General features: G+C 44.5%; 1 long non-coding RNA gene across 1 annotated transcript in view; it reads left to right on the plus strand.

Annotated features, from left to right (window-relative positions):
• LOC140602911 (uncharacterized) overlaps positions 1–13,389 on the plus strand; it is an 84,536-nt gene extending 71,147 nt beyond the window's left edge. Inside the window, exons 5-7 of the long non-coding RNA XR_012005892.1 lie at positions 4,610–5,625; positions 6,798–6,984; positions 10,954–13,389. This is a non-coding gene — a long non-coding RNA (uncharacterized lncRNA). The remainder of the gene's footprint in view (positions 1–4,609; positions 5,626–6,797; positions 6,985–10,953) is intronic.
• The last annotated feature ends 5,981 nt before the right edge of the window (positions 13,390–19,370 follow it).

Raw genomic sequence — 19,370 nt, forward strand, 5'->3', positions numbered from 1 at the left:
ACCAGATACAATGGGAAGAGTAAGGATCAGGACACCAAAGCTGTAGAACTGGTTTTGCTGGCCAGCTGTGTGTTCTGAGCAGCCCTTTAAGCCCTCTGCACCTGATCTCTTTTTATGGGAAATGCGAGGTACAATCCATACAGTGTTGCAAGGCAAAGTGATTTAGTCAGCACCAATGGCGACACAGGTGTAAAGTCATAGTCTTCCATCAGGTTTCCAATCTTGAAGGCCTATGCTTGAAGTAAAACCATCCAAACTGATCTCTTGACTTCCAGGAAGGAAGTCAAATTCCTTAAGCAGTTGGTTTTAAGGGTGGAAGGTATACTAGCAACAAGGCGCTGATGGGGGTGCTTGAGATGCCTTGGCTCCATCGGTTCATGATATGGACAGTTGCTTTTCAATCTTAAAAGTGCCATGCGAGTGCACTTTCAAGACCCTGCCCTCCACACCGCCCCCCTTTTTTTTTTTAAGATTTTATTGATTTATTCATGAGAGACACAGAGAAAGAGGCAGAGACACAGGCAGAGGGAGAAGCAGATGCGAGACTTGATCCCAGCGCCCCGGGGTCATGTGTTGAACCAAAGGCAGAGGAGCAACCACTGAGCCACCCAGGCGTCCCTCCACTTCCCATTTAATTGCTACTTTTAAATCCTTTCTGTATAGAAATTCCAAAATCACTGCAGGTCAGAGTCTATTAAATTGTGATGTGAAATTGACAAAAAAATTTAGGTAACATATGTTTCCATGTAAGATATCTATATGAATACAGCATTCTTTCAAGTAGATATTCATAATGATCGCTTTACAAAAAGTAGATATAAATCATGAGGAGCGTTTATAACAAAACACAGTGAAATTTTAGGCTCTTCCTCAGACTTACTCTCACACCAATGCTCAGCAAAACCCCCACTACTACACAGCAGAAGCATCTCTTGTGTGATAAAGCCAAGAAATCAGCATAAGATGAAGAAGGCGTTGTTTGTCACAAGTCTATCAGGTAGGAATGCTTTCAACTGCAGGTTACAGAGGACCCAACAAAGAGTGGCTTAACCCGTATTATTTACTTAATAAATCCAGCATTGACTTCTATTCTTAGTGAAATCAAGAACTCAGACCTTTGCTTTCTTCTACTCAATCATTGCCTGCATGTTGTTCTTAACATTTATCACTTCATATTTGCAAGATGGCTGCCACAGCTCCAACTACCCTCTCTCTCATGAAAGCATCCCCATCAAGAAGGAAGGAAGAGTTTGTTATTTGGAAAAAACAAGAAGGAAAAGGGCATCTGGGTGGCTCAGTGGTTGAACATCTACCTTCGGCTCACAGCGTGATCCCAGGGTCCTGGGATTGAGTCCCGCATCAGGCTCCCTGCAGGGAGCCTGCTTCTCCCTCTGCCTGTGTCCCTGCCTCTCTCTGTGTCTCTCATGAATAACTAAATAATACGCTTAAAAAAGAAAAAAAAAAGAAGAAGAAGGAAGGAAGAATGAGGAAAAGCTACAAGATACAGGAACTTTTACTCCATGTGACCCTCTCTGGGAGGAAAATCTTTCCAGAAGTCCCCAGTAGATTTTGCATTTTTCTTACAGCCCAGATTTGAGGTTGGCATGTCACCTCTAGTCCAATTATGGGTAAAGAAGGAAAGGGCTTCCATCATGATTCATCTCCAGGGCTGGGCGAACTACAGTCCTAAGTGGCTGCTGGGTAGACAACTAACAGCCTTAGCCACAACAAAGCAATCCAAATGTGGGTTTACAGAAAACAAGGACTTTGGGTTAAGTGAAAGCACACATTTTTCAAATGTAAAGTAGATGTATGCTTTATTCATGAGCTAGAAAATAAGAAACAAATGTACAAAAAGATGTACTGGGATATGCTAGGCGGAGAGTACCTAGATCACCTTAGCAGAGTGAGTCTATCTTCTCTTTTGAGCAGGTGAGACTTTGGAGTGGGTAAGCCTTACTTAAGTGAAGCCTATGGAGACAGGAAAAGTGATAATTGGCAAGCCAGCTATTATGGAGAGATCTTTATGGAAAAGAAGTGCCATATCAACTGACAGGCCTCAAACAAAAATGATAACTATGGTCGAGGGCAGTGGATGTCTGCTTGGTAACCATTTCTTTGAGGATCTGCCTTTCCGTCTTCCATGTGAGGCTCTGCTTTACAACCAATCCCAATACTCCACCATCACAGCCTCTACGGTGGTCATATGATCCTAGTTGGGCCAGCTGAATTCTTTATCCTAGGCATGTGAACCTAGAGTAGAAACATGAAGAGAAAAATGCAGTTGGAGTGAAGCCATTCATGGTAATACCTACAAAAAAAAAGGACAGAGGTTCCTGCTCTGGTCATTCCATCTCCAGTCATTCCTAGGGTTTAATTTTTCAGCTACTTCTACTCATTTATTCACCCCACCAATCTTTCTGAGCATACCATGTTTGATGGGCACTGTCCTGGGGTCAAGAGATAGAGCCACAAACAAGAATAACAATGTCCCTGCCCTCATGGATCAAGCAGTCTAATGAGGAAGACCAATGACAAACAAGTAAACAAGATAATTTCACACTAGACAAGTGCTACAAAAGAAATAGGTAGGGTGATGTGGTGGAGACCAGCTGGGGAGGCTACTTCAGACTCATGGTCAAGGAAGATCTCCATTAGCTCCTCAGGATCCTCCCAATTATCCTCTTTTTTGTTTTATGCAACTAAAGTCCGTTTCTGTTGCAATCAAATGCTCCTAGTGGACACTTGGAACAAAAGGAATTCATCAGGCCCTGTCATAGCCTGGAAATGCTAGACTCTAGACCATGAGGTTTTCTTATTCTGAATCCCTATGCCCAAACAACCTCTTGATAACTAATTTTACTTACCAGGGGAAAGATCTAGATAGTATATTAACATACATGTACCATTAATCTAGGGAGAAGATGTTCTGAAGGGCAGTTGGCAGTTTTCTTGCAACTGCATATTCATAAAGGAGCCTTCTGGTACAAATCTGACTTGTCTGAGGCTGCAGGATGAGTCAGTTCTCCCAGGATCTGATCTCATCCCTAGATGGGATGATGGCTTCAGACAGAACTCAGAGGCCAGAGCTAGACCTGGCAATGCAGCAAGGTACCATAGCCTGTGGAGGCTGGCTTCGAGGGTCTGCACATCTTATCCATCATCTTTAATGTTGGAAGTAGTGAATTTTGAAGTCATCTGGGCCCCATGGTATTATTGGAGGAACCTAGACCTGATGAAGTGAGGGCTGGCCAAAGGTCACACAGCTTGTTAGTATAAGGGGCCTGGCAATGTCCTAGATTAACAACTCTGGGCAGTCGTGCTTCAGTGTTTACCTGGGTCAGGAGCCAATATATTTTCAGCTTGGAGTCCCATCCATGAACCCCAGCTACTACAATCATGGCACAAAACACCTTAAGACAAAACATCTTTTATTCAATGTGTGGTGACCAAGGACCTACCATGTGGTGGGAGATGAGACTAGAAGAGTAGGTTTGAGCCAGATGGTGAAGAGCCTTGAATATCTAGCTGTTGGATTATGGACTTGCTCTTAGGAACAGGGCACCCCTGAAGATATTTGAATGAGGGAAGTGGTATGGTAAGATCTGTGTTTTGGAGAGTTGAGGCTGATGGGAACAGGAAAGAACTGAAGGTATTGGAGCAGGATTAGGAGGAATGAAAATGGTTCATGATCGTGAGAGATGATCAGGTCTTGAAGCAGGACAAGAACAGAGGAAGAACAGCATTGATATCGGTTGTACCAATATCAATAGGCCTTGGGGGAAGAGGAGAGGGTGAGAGGGGGAGATCTGGTTTGGAGCTACCAGGCAGGTGAGGAGAAGGAGGACCAGATGAGTAGTAGAGCTGGTGAGAAGAAGTTGGGGTAGAAGCGATGGCTTTCCTCTTAGCCTAGTTTATCTCAGGTGTCAGTGGAACACTTCCTCACATGCATAACCGGCAAGCCCCCTAAACCCTAATCTGTAATGTGGCCTCTGATGCTACACATAGAGAGGAGATGCTGTTCCTCAAAATCCAACTGAGGACAAATGGTAGAAATGAAAGAAGTGGAACCAAAGTGGTTTAACTAAAGCTCAGTCACTTTGGAGGGGCTGGTTAGGGGAGAGCAGAGGAAGGAGGAAGCCCCGCAGGAAGGTGCAGTTTCAAGCAAGCCAGGAATAGACTCAGGGCAAGAGTAACTCTACAGGGAGGAAGGGAGGAGATGTGCAGGTGTAGTGGAAAGGGGAGAGGTGGGGATTGGGGGCCTGCAGGTGTAGTGGAGAGGGGAGAGGTGGGGATGGGGGGCTGGAGTGTGGAAGTACTTCTCTGCTCTTCTCAGTTTCTTTCCCCAACTCTTAGAACTACGTGCCTAGTTGAATCCATGCACAAGGGTTTTACAATCAGGAGCCTGCTTGGATGGAAGCTGGGGGGCGAGGGCAGGGGGTGTCTCAGGGCTCACTCGGTGCTCATCAAGAGTCTTTTATAAGGCCACCTCTACCTTAAGCAATCTTGTTAGCCAAACGTAGAAGTTCTACAAGAGGTGCAGATATCAGACCTCCTCCTGGTCTTTTACTTTATCGTCTTCCTCCTCACTTTCCTCTTGGTTTCCCAGGTCAAAAGGGCAGAACTTCCTGTCTGAATTTTAAAGCCTCTGTCGCCTTGATTTTGTTCCTGGCTCAGTGGAGATGAATTCCAAGTTGAAGACAAACAATCGTGCCTTGTGAACAGTCACCGTGTGTTGAAAAGACCCCAAGTGCTTTTTCTTTGCAAACCTGTCTCAGGGGGAAATTCTCAGTGGGGGGAGGGCAGTTGTGCAAACCCATCCTGGAAGGAGGAACTCAATCACTCCGGGAACGTAATTTTCTAACTCAATTTCATAGAAGTCAAAAATGTCTAATAAAAAGGAAGCCAGGTTGATGGCAAAGAGAGAACGAGCATTCCACAAAACAGACACTCCCTGAGCTGCAATATTTCTTGGTATTAGAAAGGTTGCGCATACACCGTTGGTGCTGGCTGGCACTTGACCCTGGAGATCACAGCTGGCCAGGTCGCGGTCTCCTCGGAAACTCAGAAGGTGCAGCCTGAGGGCTTCCTGGGTAAACTGACGTTCAGTGTTGTGCAGACACACCGCAGGTCCAGCCTGTGCCTCTCACCTAGGTGGAAGCCCACCGCTACCTCCGAGCTCCTGGTTCTCAAATTACTGCAGAAAAGCAGAGGTCCTGGATTTAGGAAAGGAAAAAAAAAAGTATCTTGCAATTCCATTGTCAGTATGGAGTCTACCTCTGCTGCTGTAAGGACTGCCACCCCACAAGAAATATGCATTCGGTATAGATTCTGTTGAGACCAGACCTCTGTGTTCCTCTTGCCAAGTCTCTGAAGAAATTATTTTCCAGAAACTGATCCTCTTTTTTCCTTTGTTCCTGTTCAAAACTGCCCCCAAATCATGTATTTAGCATCAACAACAAATGCCATCCAACTGTGCTAGCCACTGATGTGAAAATTGTTTTTCAAAAGCCGAAGTGATTTGAAAATAATTTTTTCCCAGTTATTTGAAGTCACCTAGAAACGTCGTCAATTCAAGGACAGATGTCACTGTCACATGGAGGTGTGTTCTTTTTACCTTTTAAAGTAAGTTTTAGGAATTACCTCTCCATGATACTATTTGGAGAGTCCTCTGCTAAAATATTTATTTAATTCACCCAATAACTATTTATCAGGCACTAATGTAGATGCCAATCCAGTGGTAATTATAAATAATAATTATAGTTAGTGTGTACTGAGTACTTTCTATGTACTCACTGTTTTCAGCATGATGTTAAAGGTTTATACATATTCATTAATTTACTCCTAAAACACTATAATGTAGATGCTATTAATTTACTATAAATCAGTACATATTATATATCAATATCATTTTTAAGTGAGGAAATGGGCACAGAGAGGTTATGATACTTGCCCCAACTCGCACAGCTAGCTAATGGAAGAGTGGGATTTGAATCCAGCAATCTAGGTTCAGAGCCGTGGCTTTTAACCACTTAGAGAACCCCTGCCCTCGTGGAACTTATGTCCCTAGTAATTCAAGCATATGCTGGTATTGGAGTCCATGCTTCAGACTAGGGGAACAAATGGAATAACAAAAATGAGCACCAGACTTTAAGTCACTCTAAAGATCTGGGCTTGAACCTTCAACAAACTATTTAACCTTTTGAGACTCAGTTTATATAAGAGCCAACATATGAGCATTTTCTTTGCGGACTCTGAAGCACACTATGTACCTACGAGGGATTGTGTCATTAATTGCTTCTGTCTGTGATGTTAACCTGTTATGCCATCAGCCTGGATGAGACCCTGGAGTTTGGAGAATCACTATAAGGGTTTAGAATAGCAATGCCAAGCTGAGCTCCTCTAGTCCTCCTTCATTCAAATTTTAGCTATGTGACTAGAGAACACTTTCTGCTCACACACTAATGCTTTTCAATGGGAAGAGAAGCTAAACTCAAATATGCTCAAAATTTTAAAATCATTAAAGCCAAAATGTCAGGTTCACCCTAGTTGACACCCATGTTAGTAACAAATCGTCCACATATCTATTAGTACAAAGTAGAGGATGGTTTTGGGCAGTCTCCATGTGGGACCAGGAACTACTTCTGTCTGTATTAACAGTATGATATTCACCATAGATGGTAGGACTAACCCTTGTCACCTATTGATAAGGACTTAGAAGATAGAGAGCTTTCAAAAAATCCATAAGCCTTTATTCAAAAACCTTTATAAACTAAACTTTGTTCTTCTCTTTCTAGTTGTGTGCTTTGGACAAGTTAAATACCTCCCTGAGTCTCAGCTTCCTCATCTGTGAAATGGGGAAATAATATTTACACTGCAAAACTGTTAGGAGGATTTGAGATGATACTTGTTGTACTAGCTCAGGCTGCCATAACAAAATACCACAGACTGGGTGGCTTAAATTTCTCACAGTTCTGGAGGCTGGTAAGTCTAAGATCAAGGTACAAGTAGATTCAGTTCTTGGTAAGGATTCACTCCTGGCTTGCAGACTGCTGCCTTCTTGCTGTGTCTTCACATGGTTCAGAGAGTGAACCAAGGAGCAAGCTCTCTGGTGTTTCTTCCTATAAGGACATTAACCTCACCATAAGGGACCACCCTCATGACCTCATCTAAACCTAATTATCTCTCAGAGTCCCGCATCTCCAAAAACTGTCATATTAGGGCTTCAACATATGATTCTGGGACACACAATTCAGTCTAAAGCACATGTAAAAACCTCAGTACAGTGAGTAATAGGTTCTCAATAAGTAATAAGTATTTCCAGCTTTGGAAAGATTTTCTGCTTTTCCCAGACATCCCTAGTTAAGTCTGGGCTGCCTCTGTTGGGTTCCTGCTGCAAGCAGTTCATGCCATGGTTTGTAGCCTACAGCAGAAGCATTTCCTGTACTTGTTGAATGCCTGAATACATTTTAAAGAGAAAACACTTGAAAAGTTTATTTACATCATATTTTTGACCAAAACTAAGCACAAAATTATATTTAAACTCCTATGCAACCATAAAACAAACTGAATTAAAAAAAAAACAAAACTGCTACATGAGCAGTACAATTCAGAATGACAACATTAGTATGAGCGATGGTGTTTGCATTAAGCTACATCACTGACCATGAGGAGACACTGGCTCTGATGCCCTGGTACTTTTGTGCACGCCCCACCCCTCTTTTTCTTGTTTGTACAGTATTCTGTGATGTCATTCGGCTTTCACAGGCATCACTTATGAATCACTTAGATATTAAGTCCACCCGTGTACCCTTCTCATTAGCCCAAGATAATTACAATGGTACCACTTTGTGACAACATGACAGTGAATGTATACACAGACTTGGGCACTGAAATCTCCCAACAGTCTCTGTTTATGGGATAGGTGATCATTCAGGCGACCCAGGGTCCGCTAATATTTACTTCTTAAGACTGATGCTGAAATGAATATATAAAGTCACCAAATTTTAGTATTATTTGGCAAACTCTTAGACTTATAAGGATCTACAGACCTTGGTTTAGGGACAAGGTGATCTTTAGGCCTTTGAGCTTTGCCATCAGACAGTCTGGGTTCAAATCCTACACTAGCACATGGTACTTGCGTTGTCTTGAAGAAATTCACTCATGTAGTCATTCAACAAGCAACTAGAATGGCAAACAAGACAATCCAGCACCTATTACATTCCAGGCACTTTTCTGGGCACTGGGAATATAACTGGATATGAGACAAACATAATCATTTCCCACAGGGAGATTACATTCTAGATCTAGTGAGACAAAAACCCTTAACCTCTTCCCTGAGCCTAAACTTTTATATGTATAAGTAGGGATAATAATTGGGTTTAACCAGAGGGTCACTGGAGGACTAGATGAAATGATGCACATTTAGAAGTTGTGCTGGATTGTCTTGTTTGCCCTTCTAGTTTCTCCCTCCATCCTTCTGACCCTACTCTGGGCTTCTGGCTGGTCTCCACTGGTGGAACTCTTATGGTAGAGGTCAGGGGGTGGGAAAATGGGGTTGAGGGACTTGTTCCCCCAGCTTCTTGCTTGCTGGGCTTCTGCTGGATGATGGCTGCTAACCTCCACTGATGGCCACGGCTTGTGGCCTTTTCCCTGAGCATCTGCCCTCCCAAAATTGCTCCTCAGCATACCTGTTGGGGGGCAGGAGTGACCACTCCAGCTGATGCTAGCTCCAGGTTTCCTCATAGTCTCTAGCTGGTTTCTCTTAACCTTGCCTCCTCTTTGCAAATCATCCCATTCATCCCTCCCTAGCTACTCCACTTGAGAATACTGGCAGTTTCCTGCTGGAACCCTACTTCTGAATCATACATAAAGTATGAATCTTATTTCACAAAGTTAAATGTGCAAGCAGGGCCACGTCATCTATTGTTGTTGAACAGAATCAATTTTTGCTTCCAATCTCCCATTCCATTGAGTTGATAGAAAATACTGCAGCATTCTCTGCTCTAGGGACTCATGAGAAGATGGACCTCCAGCCTCTTTGGCCTCCAGGCCCTCTCTGTTTTTGCCAATTTCCTCATAGTCCAATCCGATCTGTGGGTCAGGCGGGGTGCTGCACCCTCTAAGGGTGCTCTTCAGACATCAGGAACTTCTATGGGGGTGTATGGGAGTGGGTGGGTGGACACGGAGAGTGAAGCTTGCTGGCCGATTCCGGGGCAGTAAGGTACACACAGTGGTGTGTTCACACAGGAGATCACTTGCACACTCTCACCAGCATGCAGGGCCATGTCCTGCCCCACCTCATTCCAGCACTTGCTTCTTTTCCCCACCCACAGTCCTAGGAGGCATTGCAAGGACTATGTGTCCTCTGTGTCCCTCCCCCTGAACCTGACAGGCTCTCTTCACCGACCAGCAGCACCTTTCCAGGTGTATAGTGTGGACATGTACAGAAGAGTCTCAGTGCGTGAGCATGCAGTCAGGCCTGCAGCCCAGCTGGAGGTAAGGTTCTGGAAAGCCTAACCAGGGAGAGCTGTTCAGACTGCACAGTAATTGTCTTGGTCAGCTTGGGCTGCCATAACAACGTACCATGAGCTGGGTGGCTTAAACAACAGAAATTTATTTTCTCACAGTTCTGGAGGCTGGAAGCCCAAGATCAAGGTCTGGCAGTGTTGGCTGTCTCTGGGGTCTCTTTCCTTGGCTTGCCAATGGCCACCCCCTTGCTGCTCTGGCTCATGGTCTTTCTGTGCATGTGGGTTCCTTTTGTCTTTTTGGGTGTCTGAATTTCCTGTTCTTATGAGGACATCAGTCAGATTGGATGAGGTCCCACTCATGGCCTCATTTTAACTCAATCACTCTTTAAAGGCCCTGTCTCCAAATATAGACATTCTGAGGTACTGAGGTTAGGGCTTCAACACGTAAATGGTAGGGGGAACAATTCAGCCCATATCAGTAACATACTAATGTTACAATAGATTATTCTAGAAGAGGGAAAGAGTGTCTTTCTAGTAAGCCCAGAGGCACCATATGGACCAGTCATGGTCCAGCTGGGTGTCCCTTAAAGCTCAGTGATTCCAGGGTTTTTGTGTCATGCTTGCAAGGGCTGGGAACCTAGGGCCTGGGTCCAGCCTCCCTGGAGACACAGCCAGCCATTCCTCTCTAGGAATATTACCAGTAGCCTAGCTCCAGGAAGTGGGGCTTTGTTTCCACCACCAAAGAGGACTTTCTGACCTTCATCCTCCTTTCAGTCTGGAGACATTGCCTCACTCTCCCTCTCTCCCACTTTTTCCTCCCTTCCCTCCTCTCCTCTTCCAGGAAACCTTGCACGATCTCACCCACAAGCTTAGCTTTCTTGCAAAAGACAAACAGATATGTGGTCTTCAGTCGACGTTGGCTTTTGACTCTCTGCAACACCAATCTCTCCTCCAGTGGGGGCCGATGGCCGCTTTCCTCTTGGATTTGGGGATAGGGAGTGGGGGAGGGGGAAGCAATGAGAAAAAAAAATTGACTTCTCAGTGGATTAACATGGCAGCCATGGAAAGACTTAGCGCAGGGCCCAGTAGAGTGAGAGCCCAACAGTGTGAATGAACCATCGTCATCATTACTATTAATGTAATTATTGCTCTCATCACAAGCATATACGAAGCAGCAGTCAGAGCCTACAGCCTGAGAAAAAAGCACCACGAAGCTAGTATCTAAAACAGCGCTGTCCAGTAGAACTTTCCACCACAATGGAAATGTTCTCAGTCTGCACTGTTCAGTGGAACAGACTTTAGCCACATATGGTTGTTGAGCACATGAAATGTGGGAGACCCAAGTTTAAGTTCGAAGGGCAATGGGGCTAGCTGTTATCCTATTAGGCAATGCAGATTTGTAAGATTTTTATAGCAGCCAACCATAGAGAATATTCAAGTACTTTCATTCCAAATAACGTAACAATACCCACTCATTTCCTAGCCATGGTCTACGCATGAGCCGGTTGTGTCTCTCCACCCAGTACAAAGACCAAGGTGGCAGCCCTACGGTCTCTCTAAGCAAGCCCCAAAGCCAACAACAACATTTGGAAGCCTCAGGGGGATTTTTCCGTGTTGAAACCTTGACATTCCTGGTTCATTCTGCACAGTGGGAACGGCAGTGATGCCAACCTCTCGAGACTGCACCTCGCAGCGCCCCCTTTCCTGAGTTTTATGTGGCACCTTAGAAAAAGATATCAAAGTAGAATTCAAATTAATTCTGATCTTGTGCACTGGTGCGGATCGTTGTGCCACCTCTCGAGACCCTCGGAAATGCTGTGAGGCACCGCTCCCAGCCAGGCCTGGAAGCTGCACATTCCATAGCTGTGTCCAGGCTGCCAAGGTCTATGAAAGTCCTCTGAGCACAATTAGGATTTTTTACTAGATGCCTTAATGGTGTGCCCACTAGAAATGTGTACCTTGGCACAGCTGGGCCCCCCGGCTCCTGTCACTTTCTCGCTGCAACTGGAATTGGCCTCGCAGCCCCTGGAAAATGGGCACCTCTCATCTTGACATCCTGCATGAATTGGCCCGTTCTGTGGAGGAGCAGAGCTCGCCCCAGACGCCTGCAGACATAACAGACAGGCTGCTTTTCCCGCGCCGGGCTTGTCCCAGGGGCTGGAAAGGGGCCGAGAATCTCTCCTTGAGCCGCTGAAATTTTTCCTCTCCTCCTTCTCTGCCCTTTCCAAATTATATAATTTCCTTGAAGCCACATGTTTTTCAAGTCTCTCATTCACACACCTTTGCGAATATTCTCCAATGATGTGTGTGTCTGCGTGTGTGTTAGATACACTTGGCGAGGGCATGGTGTTGAATGCAGTCTGATGGTGTCTCCCCGTGTGAAGCATTTTTTCTGACTCCCCGTCACTAACAGAATATAGTACGGGCTGGTTCATCGTAATACAGGAGGCCCTCCGTGATCCGGGCCTACCTACATTGACAGCCTATCTCCCTCTGTTATTATGTTTGCTCCAGCAATATGGAGGGGCCTGTGGTTCCCCCAAATAAACCCTGCTGTTTCGCCTCCGCATACATCTGCCTGTGCTGTTCCCTGACCCAGGACACCCTCCTTGTCCACTTGAGAATGTCCTTCCCTGACACTCAGGCCGGAAGCTTGCTTCTGCTCCTCTCCCTGAGTTTTGCCCTCTGCCCCCTGCACTGTTTGAATGTCCCATATCTTATAGGGGTCTGGGTTCCACTTGTGTCCTGTATTGTGTTTTATTTCCTTGCCCATATTTCTCCGTATTGAACTGCGACACTGCTGAGGGCTAGATATCTGTTCTTTTCTCATCTGAACTTCCAGAACCAAAGATAGTGCCCAGCTCAGAACTGCCAATCACAATCCACTGTTGAACTGAAATGAGTAGGAAAAGCATCTGATGTGAAGAGGTTGTATGTTTTCAATGCTCAACAAAGTTTTGTTGGATTGACTAGAATTGACTTGTCTTTGGATACAGTTATCATCTGTGCATTAAAAAAAAAAAAAAAAAGACTTAAATTACCTAAGAAATACCTTATGCCCAAACTCAACAAATGAAATGAAGTAGGGTACTTGCAAGGGATGTGGGGAGGAGAGGAAGTAAAGTAGCCCCATGCGGAAACGTTTATTTAGGGTCTGCCCCATGGGATCCGACTCCACCTACTTTTGCCCATTCTGGTCTGGGTCCCCTACCTCTTACCCAGACTCCCAGCAGCTGCCTCTCACTTCTACCTGCCCTGGTATGGGCTGTTTGTCTCCCCAAAAGGTACACATTGAAGCCCTCACCCCCAGGATGAAGGTGTTTGGAGATGGGGCCTTTGGGAAGTGACCAGGGTTAGATGAGGCCATGGAGGTGGAGCCCTCGAGTGGGATTAACATCCTTATTAGAAGAGGCAGAGAGACCATAGCTCACTCTCTGTGTGGTTATGTGAGGACCCTGCAAGACAGGTCTGCAAGCCGGAAAGTGGGCCACCAAGAACTGAATCCGCTGCCACTTGGATCTTGGACTTTCCAGCCCCCAGAACTGTAAGAATAAAGGTCTGTTGTTGAAGACACGCGGTCTATGGTGCTCTGTGATAGCAGCCTGAGCTCAGACATGAGAGAGCCTGAGCTCTCTTCCATTTTCCACCCAACAGCTAGAGTCAGCCCTTGCCAGGATGACAGATCAAGCCATTCCGCCTTAACCACCCCACTCACACCTGGGAGCATAACCCACACTCCTTTCTGCAACTCATGACAACCTTCCATAACCTGGCTACCACCTCCGTTCTAGAATTCTGTCTTCGTCCTCTCCCTTGTAACCACATTCCAGCCCCATTACCTTCTTTCAATCCCTCACAGGCTACGCCCATGGGTGCTGCTGCCCAAATTCCTACAGCCATCAGGATGGCTTGGCCCTTATGAGAAAGACATGTTGTCACTGAGACCTTTTCTGGCTGCCGTCTCTAAAGTCCTTCACAGCCTGTTTACTGTTTCATCTTCTTTATAGCCCTTTTCAACACCTGATACACCTTCTTGTTTATTTACTCATTCGTTCTCCATCTTCCCCAGCTAGGCTCGTGGGGACAGGGGCCTCACCTGTTTTGTTCGCTGCTCTATTCCCAGCACCCAGAACAAAGCCTGCCCTGGGGTGTTGCTCAGAAATGAATCGGTTACTGAAAGACCAGTGTGGGCCTGGCACTGTGCTAGATACTTCCACAAACAGTATTTCATGTAATCATATCCAGAAGGGTTTCTTGCAAAAGTTAGCGGGGGAATTGTCAATGATTTCCAGTTTTTGGACATACTTGGTGAGTTCATTCATAATTAGTTTTCTTTGAAGTAGAAGTGAGTCAGAGAGTGTGACTTCATACCCAAGTCTGTCCACATCAAAGTGTTTATGGATGAATGCAAGGGCACCAAAATTAATGCGACCCAGGAGTGAAGGTGCAGGCAGCTAGAGCCTAACGTAAAGCTGTGGGCAGCACCCACCAGGGTCTGTGCTCTGGCTCCTCATCGTTCTGGCTCCGATGCACCCGTTAACTGTGCTGATGCTTATCTGCCTTGAACACAAGTTTCGTCCTATTTGCCCACCCCTTTTGATGCTGAAAAAGATGAACACAATTTCAGAAACTGTGAGATTCTCAGAAGCTCAGTTTAATGTGAAGGTTAGGTTGTGCTTTTAAGAGCACGTGGTCAGAAGGAATCATGGAATTTTCTTCATCTTAAAATAATAAAAGCACCAGACTTGAACACCTAGATTGGAACCCAAATTCTAGTGCTTAGGAGCTCTGTGACTTTGGGCGCTCCAGCTCACCTAAGCTCTCTTCTCTGTGAAAGGTAGTACTTGCTCTATCTGCCTCAGGAGTTTGTTCTAAAGGTCAAAGCTAGAATGGCCCTCTGCAGCGAGTGTAAAGCTATGAAGTATCACACAGTGTAGTGTATTACTTTAGTTATTATCAAGATCTCCCTATGCAATCAGAGAATGACAATGTCAGAAATTATTAATTCAAGCCCTTTTACAGGATATGTGTGCACATGGGTGTTTATATGTTGCATGCATTATAGAAATAGCATGCTTTTGGGGTGCACGCTTGGGTGGCTCAGTCAGTTAAGTATTGGACTCTTGATTTCAGCTCAGGTCATGGTCTGAGGGGTGTGAGCTTGAGCCCTGCACCGAGCTCTGTGCTCCGTGGGGAGTCTGCTTGGGACTCTCTCTCCCTTTGCCTCTATCCCTCCCACCCCCCACTGCTCTCTCTGTCTCTAAAATAAAGAAATAAATCTTTAAAAAGAAAGAATGAAAGAGAAAGAAAGAAAAGAAAAAAGAAAGAAAGAAAGAAAGAAAAAAAGAAAGAAAGAAAGAAAGAAAAGAAAGAAAGAAAGAAAGAAAGAAAGAAAGAAAGAAAGAAAGAAAGAAAGAAAGAGCTAAAGACACAAACTTCACACCCACACTGCTTGGGCTTACTTCCCCGCTGTGCTGCTTGAGGAGCTGGTTATTTCAGGTCCCTGTAAAAGTGGGAATGTATCAATATCTTCCCCCTTAAGGTTGTTTTTTTAAAAATTTTTTTTTCTTTTTTTAAAAAATTTTTTTAAATTTATTTATGATAGTCACACAGAGAGAGAGAGAGAGAGAGAGAGAGAGAGAGAGGCAGAGACACAGGCAGAGGGAGAAGCAGGCTCCATGCACCGGAAGCCCGACATGGGATTCGATCCCGGGTCTCCAGGATCGCGCCCTGGGCCAAAGGCAGGCGCCAAACCGCTGCGCCACCCAGGGATCCCCCCCTTAAGGTTGTTTTGAAGATGAAATGAGGTAGTTTATGTAAAAATACTTGGCATCCTGTCTAGCCCTTAATAAATACTTATTGATATCATTTAGGTTGCTCTTCTAACCACATCACTGGCCTAATAACAATTTTCTCATGGGATCTCGCCTTCTGCCACAGGGCCCCCAGCCCTCAGCAGGCCAGCCTTGCCCCCCCTCCACGGCCTACAGCCTTGTCTGTTACTCCCTCTCTCTGCAGCCAAACCAGCGAGTGGCTCCCCGGGAAGGCCTTTAGCCTTCAGGCTTGACTCTGCTTCCCAGAGCTGGAAGTTTCTCCCCTTTTCTCTGAATACATAGGACCTTGTCACAACCCCCACTCCAGTTTTCAAGCTCTCTTTATCTTCCCCATAAGCTCTTGAGCTGCAAGGGTTGTGAGTTCTTTGACTCGTATACTTTGCAGTATCTGAAATAGGCCCTTTGAACCACACACTTACTAAATGTTTACTGAATGAATGAACAGCCTGATGTGATCAGAGGTGGCGTCACAGAAGTGAAAATTTCCCTGAAGGGAGAACAGACTTAAATAATCATTATTATTATTTTTTAAGATTTATTTATCTGAGAGCGAGCGAGCATGTAAGTGTGCATGGGGGAGGGGCAGAGGGAGAGGGAGAGAATCGCAAGCAGACTCCCCACTGACCACAGAGCCTGACACAGGGCTTGATCTCATGACCCTGCAATCGTGACCTGCATCAAAAACCAAGAGTCGGATGCTCAACTGACTCAGCCACCTAGGTGCCCTCCCAAAATTGTTGTTATTTATTTTGACTGTACTGATTAAGAACACACATCATGTAGCTAAACCACATGGGTTCAAATTCCAATCTTGACACCTACTAGCTCTGGGCACATTCCTTCACTTCTCTGTCCTTCAGTTTTCTTGTTCATTGGGAAAGGATAATAAAAATCACAATGGTTTATGCAGACTATTAGATGAACGTAGTGGCATCCCGCCACATAGTAAGTGCTCAACGAAGGCTAGTAAAAGGAGAGTAAAAGGCTTCTCGTAAGAGGTCCAGGAAGAGTTCCTTGCTCCACCCCAGCAGTCCTACCCCATAGACTTAGCCACTGCTATCGGCTTAGTGAAGATCCTTCCAGAGATTTACAAACATAAAATATATTTAGCAACATAAAATATTTCTTCAAGTTGCTTTTTTTTTTTTACACAACCATGTATCATGCTGATCTATGTCAACACATTTTATTCCACTTCATTCCTTTTAACACTTGCCCAGCCTATCCGTTTATGGAACTATGATAATTATTTAATCAGTGACATATTGGCAGCCACTGAGGCTTCCTCAGTTTCTCACCATGATAAACATTGTGCAGTGAACATCTCAGAAGTGCAATTTTGTACACTTGTCATAATAGTGCAGCTGCAGGATAAAAAGTCCTGGGTGTGACACCATGGCCAATAGATAATATCCATACTGATGTGCCAGGTGCTCAGTTGTACACTGTGACCCTTGGTCCATTTCAGGTTGCTGTCATTGGTCCTTGCGTGGCCCTCTTATATTTTACATGTCGATCTATGTTTGCTAATGATAATGAACACAATAATCATGTTCTAAAGTTTCACAGTCATTTCTCCACTGCTATCTGGAGACATAGTACAAATTACAATCAAAGGATTTGATTTAAATAGGCAAAGGAGGGCAGCCCGGGTGTCTCAGTGGTTTAGTGCTGCCTTCAGCCCAGGGCGTGATCCTGGACACCTGGGATCGAGTCCCACATCGGGCTCCCTGCATGGAGCCTGCTTCTCCCTCTGCCTGTGTCTCTGCGTGTGTCTTTAATGAATAAATAAATAAAATAATAAATAAATAAATAAATAAATAAATAGGTAAAGGATAGTAGTTATTGCTGCTCTTGTTAGGCAAACAACATGAGTATTCTGGGTGGTAGGAACAAATCAGGTTTGTTGAAGGTCCATGGCAAGGAGTGCAGTCTAATTTGAGAAGAAAGCTTCTTTACTGAAGCTGTAGGACAGAAAGTTGGATTAAGAGGAGCAGAGCCAAGGAGCTGGGATCTTACACCAGGCCAAAGGATGAATCTCGTAACACAAGAGGTCTTTTACAAAGATTTACCTGGGGACAGTAGTCAAGATGGACTTTTACTATTGTACTTTACTGTTTAGTGTGCAAGTAAATTTTGACGCTAAAGATACCTGAATCAGTCACAAGAGATTGGGTTATGCTGCAATAACAAATACCCCCCTAAATGGTGGCTTTCAACAATGGAAGTTTATTTTTTACTTATGCTTACTTATGCTGCCTGTGATTGGTTGGCAGGGGGTGGCACTGGCGGTTCTCTTCATCATTTATCAGAGTCACTGAGGGATGTAGGCAGATGGACAGTCACCATCTCCAGCATTGCTGGCTTCCAAGCCAGAGGGAAGGAGAGGACTGTTAGGTCTTGCATTGACTAGTAAATGCTTCAGCCTGGAAGTGACCCATTTCATGGCCTTTCTCAACTTGCTGGCCAAAACTAGCCACTTGACCCCATCCAATGCCCCAGGGGGGCCAGAACTATATAATCCCATCATGCACCCAGCAGGAAGGGAGCTAAAAATAATTGATGAACATCACTACTAACCATCTACTTTCCATATTCTAAAATGCCATGACAACTAAGAGAGAAGGGCCAAATGATGCTGTTGTATCTAACGTTACTTCAAAATACTGGGCTAAAGACAAGGCTTGACTATGCTTAGAACAGTCTGGTTCTACTGGTCAGATATTATTTTGAGAATGGCTTCAGATGAGGTGGAATAGGGTGAAAAGCCTTTTGGAATATGTGAAACCTGTTGAAGAAAACCTTCATGGCAGATCCACTCTCCTTCCACTTGGTGTCTTTTCTTCTCAATGTTCTCTTCCCTGGGTCCTTATGATGATATTCATCATAATGATAGTAAACTCTTTAGAAGTACTTTCCATGTGCCAGTGCTTTTCCTATGTTAACTCATTTTTCTTCACGCCAACCCTAGAAAGGTTTTCACTATTTCCTTTTCACAAATGAGGAAACTGAGGCACAAAAGTCTTACATAATTTGCCCCAAGGTCACCAAAGATTAGAAGTCAGGCAGTGAACCTCCTAAGATGGATATGATTGCTAGAGCACTTGGTAGGAGAAATACTCTAAAACATTCCCCACTCTCAACCGCAAACCCCTAGCTACCATAATTTACCACAAAAATCTCTGTTTTAAAAAAAACTTTTCACCCCCCCCATACCCCATTAGTTTCAGCTAGTATTAAATCCAGAGAAATGACACTATGATGAACACTCACAGAGCTAACAGTTCTTTTAATAGACTTGGTCTGAAAATCTTACATAAAAATCTGTCATGCTGTCACCTTGGTTGAGGACCTGCTTTGTTTTTGCTAACTAATCTGCTTTCATGCTTACTCATAGATCCCTTGATGAGTGGCTTCTTTACATTTCTCTTTTTTTTTTTTTTTTGCTCTGAATGCTTTTATAATTTCACCATGAAAAAGATCACCTTTAATGAAGCATTTCTTACCCCCAGACAGTGGTAACCTTTGAAACACACACTAACATACCTTGACCTTTAACCTTTAAATGACTTAATACTCATTTGACTTCAGGCTACTTAGTGTCAGTGATTGTGCTCATTCTTGTACTTCTATAATAATTTTTATCTGAGACCTGTAGAACACATCAGACCTCACAACACCTCTGTAAAGCAGGAAGGGCAAGGGAAAAATGCAAAGATGAAAATATGTATGTGCCATAAATCAGAAATGACACTTCTATGTTTCTCATTGTGATCTTTCAGTGTAGACATGATCTGAGAACTTTAGCATTAAGGACTTACTTGGTGTCCCTCTATCCCTCCTCCAGTTTAAAACCTCAGCCATTGGCACTTGCCTCTCGGGGCCACTTCATGACCCTTGGGATCTTACCTCTAGACTAAAGGAGAAGCCTTTGCTTAGGGTCTGGAGGCAAGACCTATGCTTCCCCAAGTGAAGAGGAGAGTGGGGTTGTCCTCAGGATGGTATATTGACATGAGTCACATGGGAGGAAAGAGAGTGAAGAAGTGAAGAAGGGTTTCTCATGTTG

This window comes from Canis lupus, chromosome 13 (genome assembly GCF_048164855.1).
Source record: "Canis lupus baileyi chromosome 13, mCanLup2.hap1, whole genome shotgun sequence".
Lineage (NCBI taxonomy): Eukaryota > Metazoa > Chordata > Mammalia > Carnivora > Canidae > Canis > Canis lupus.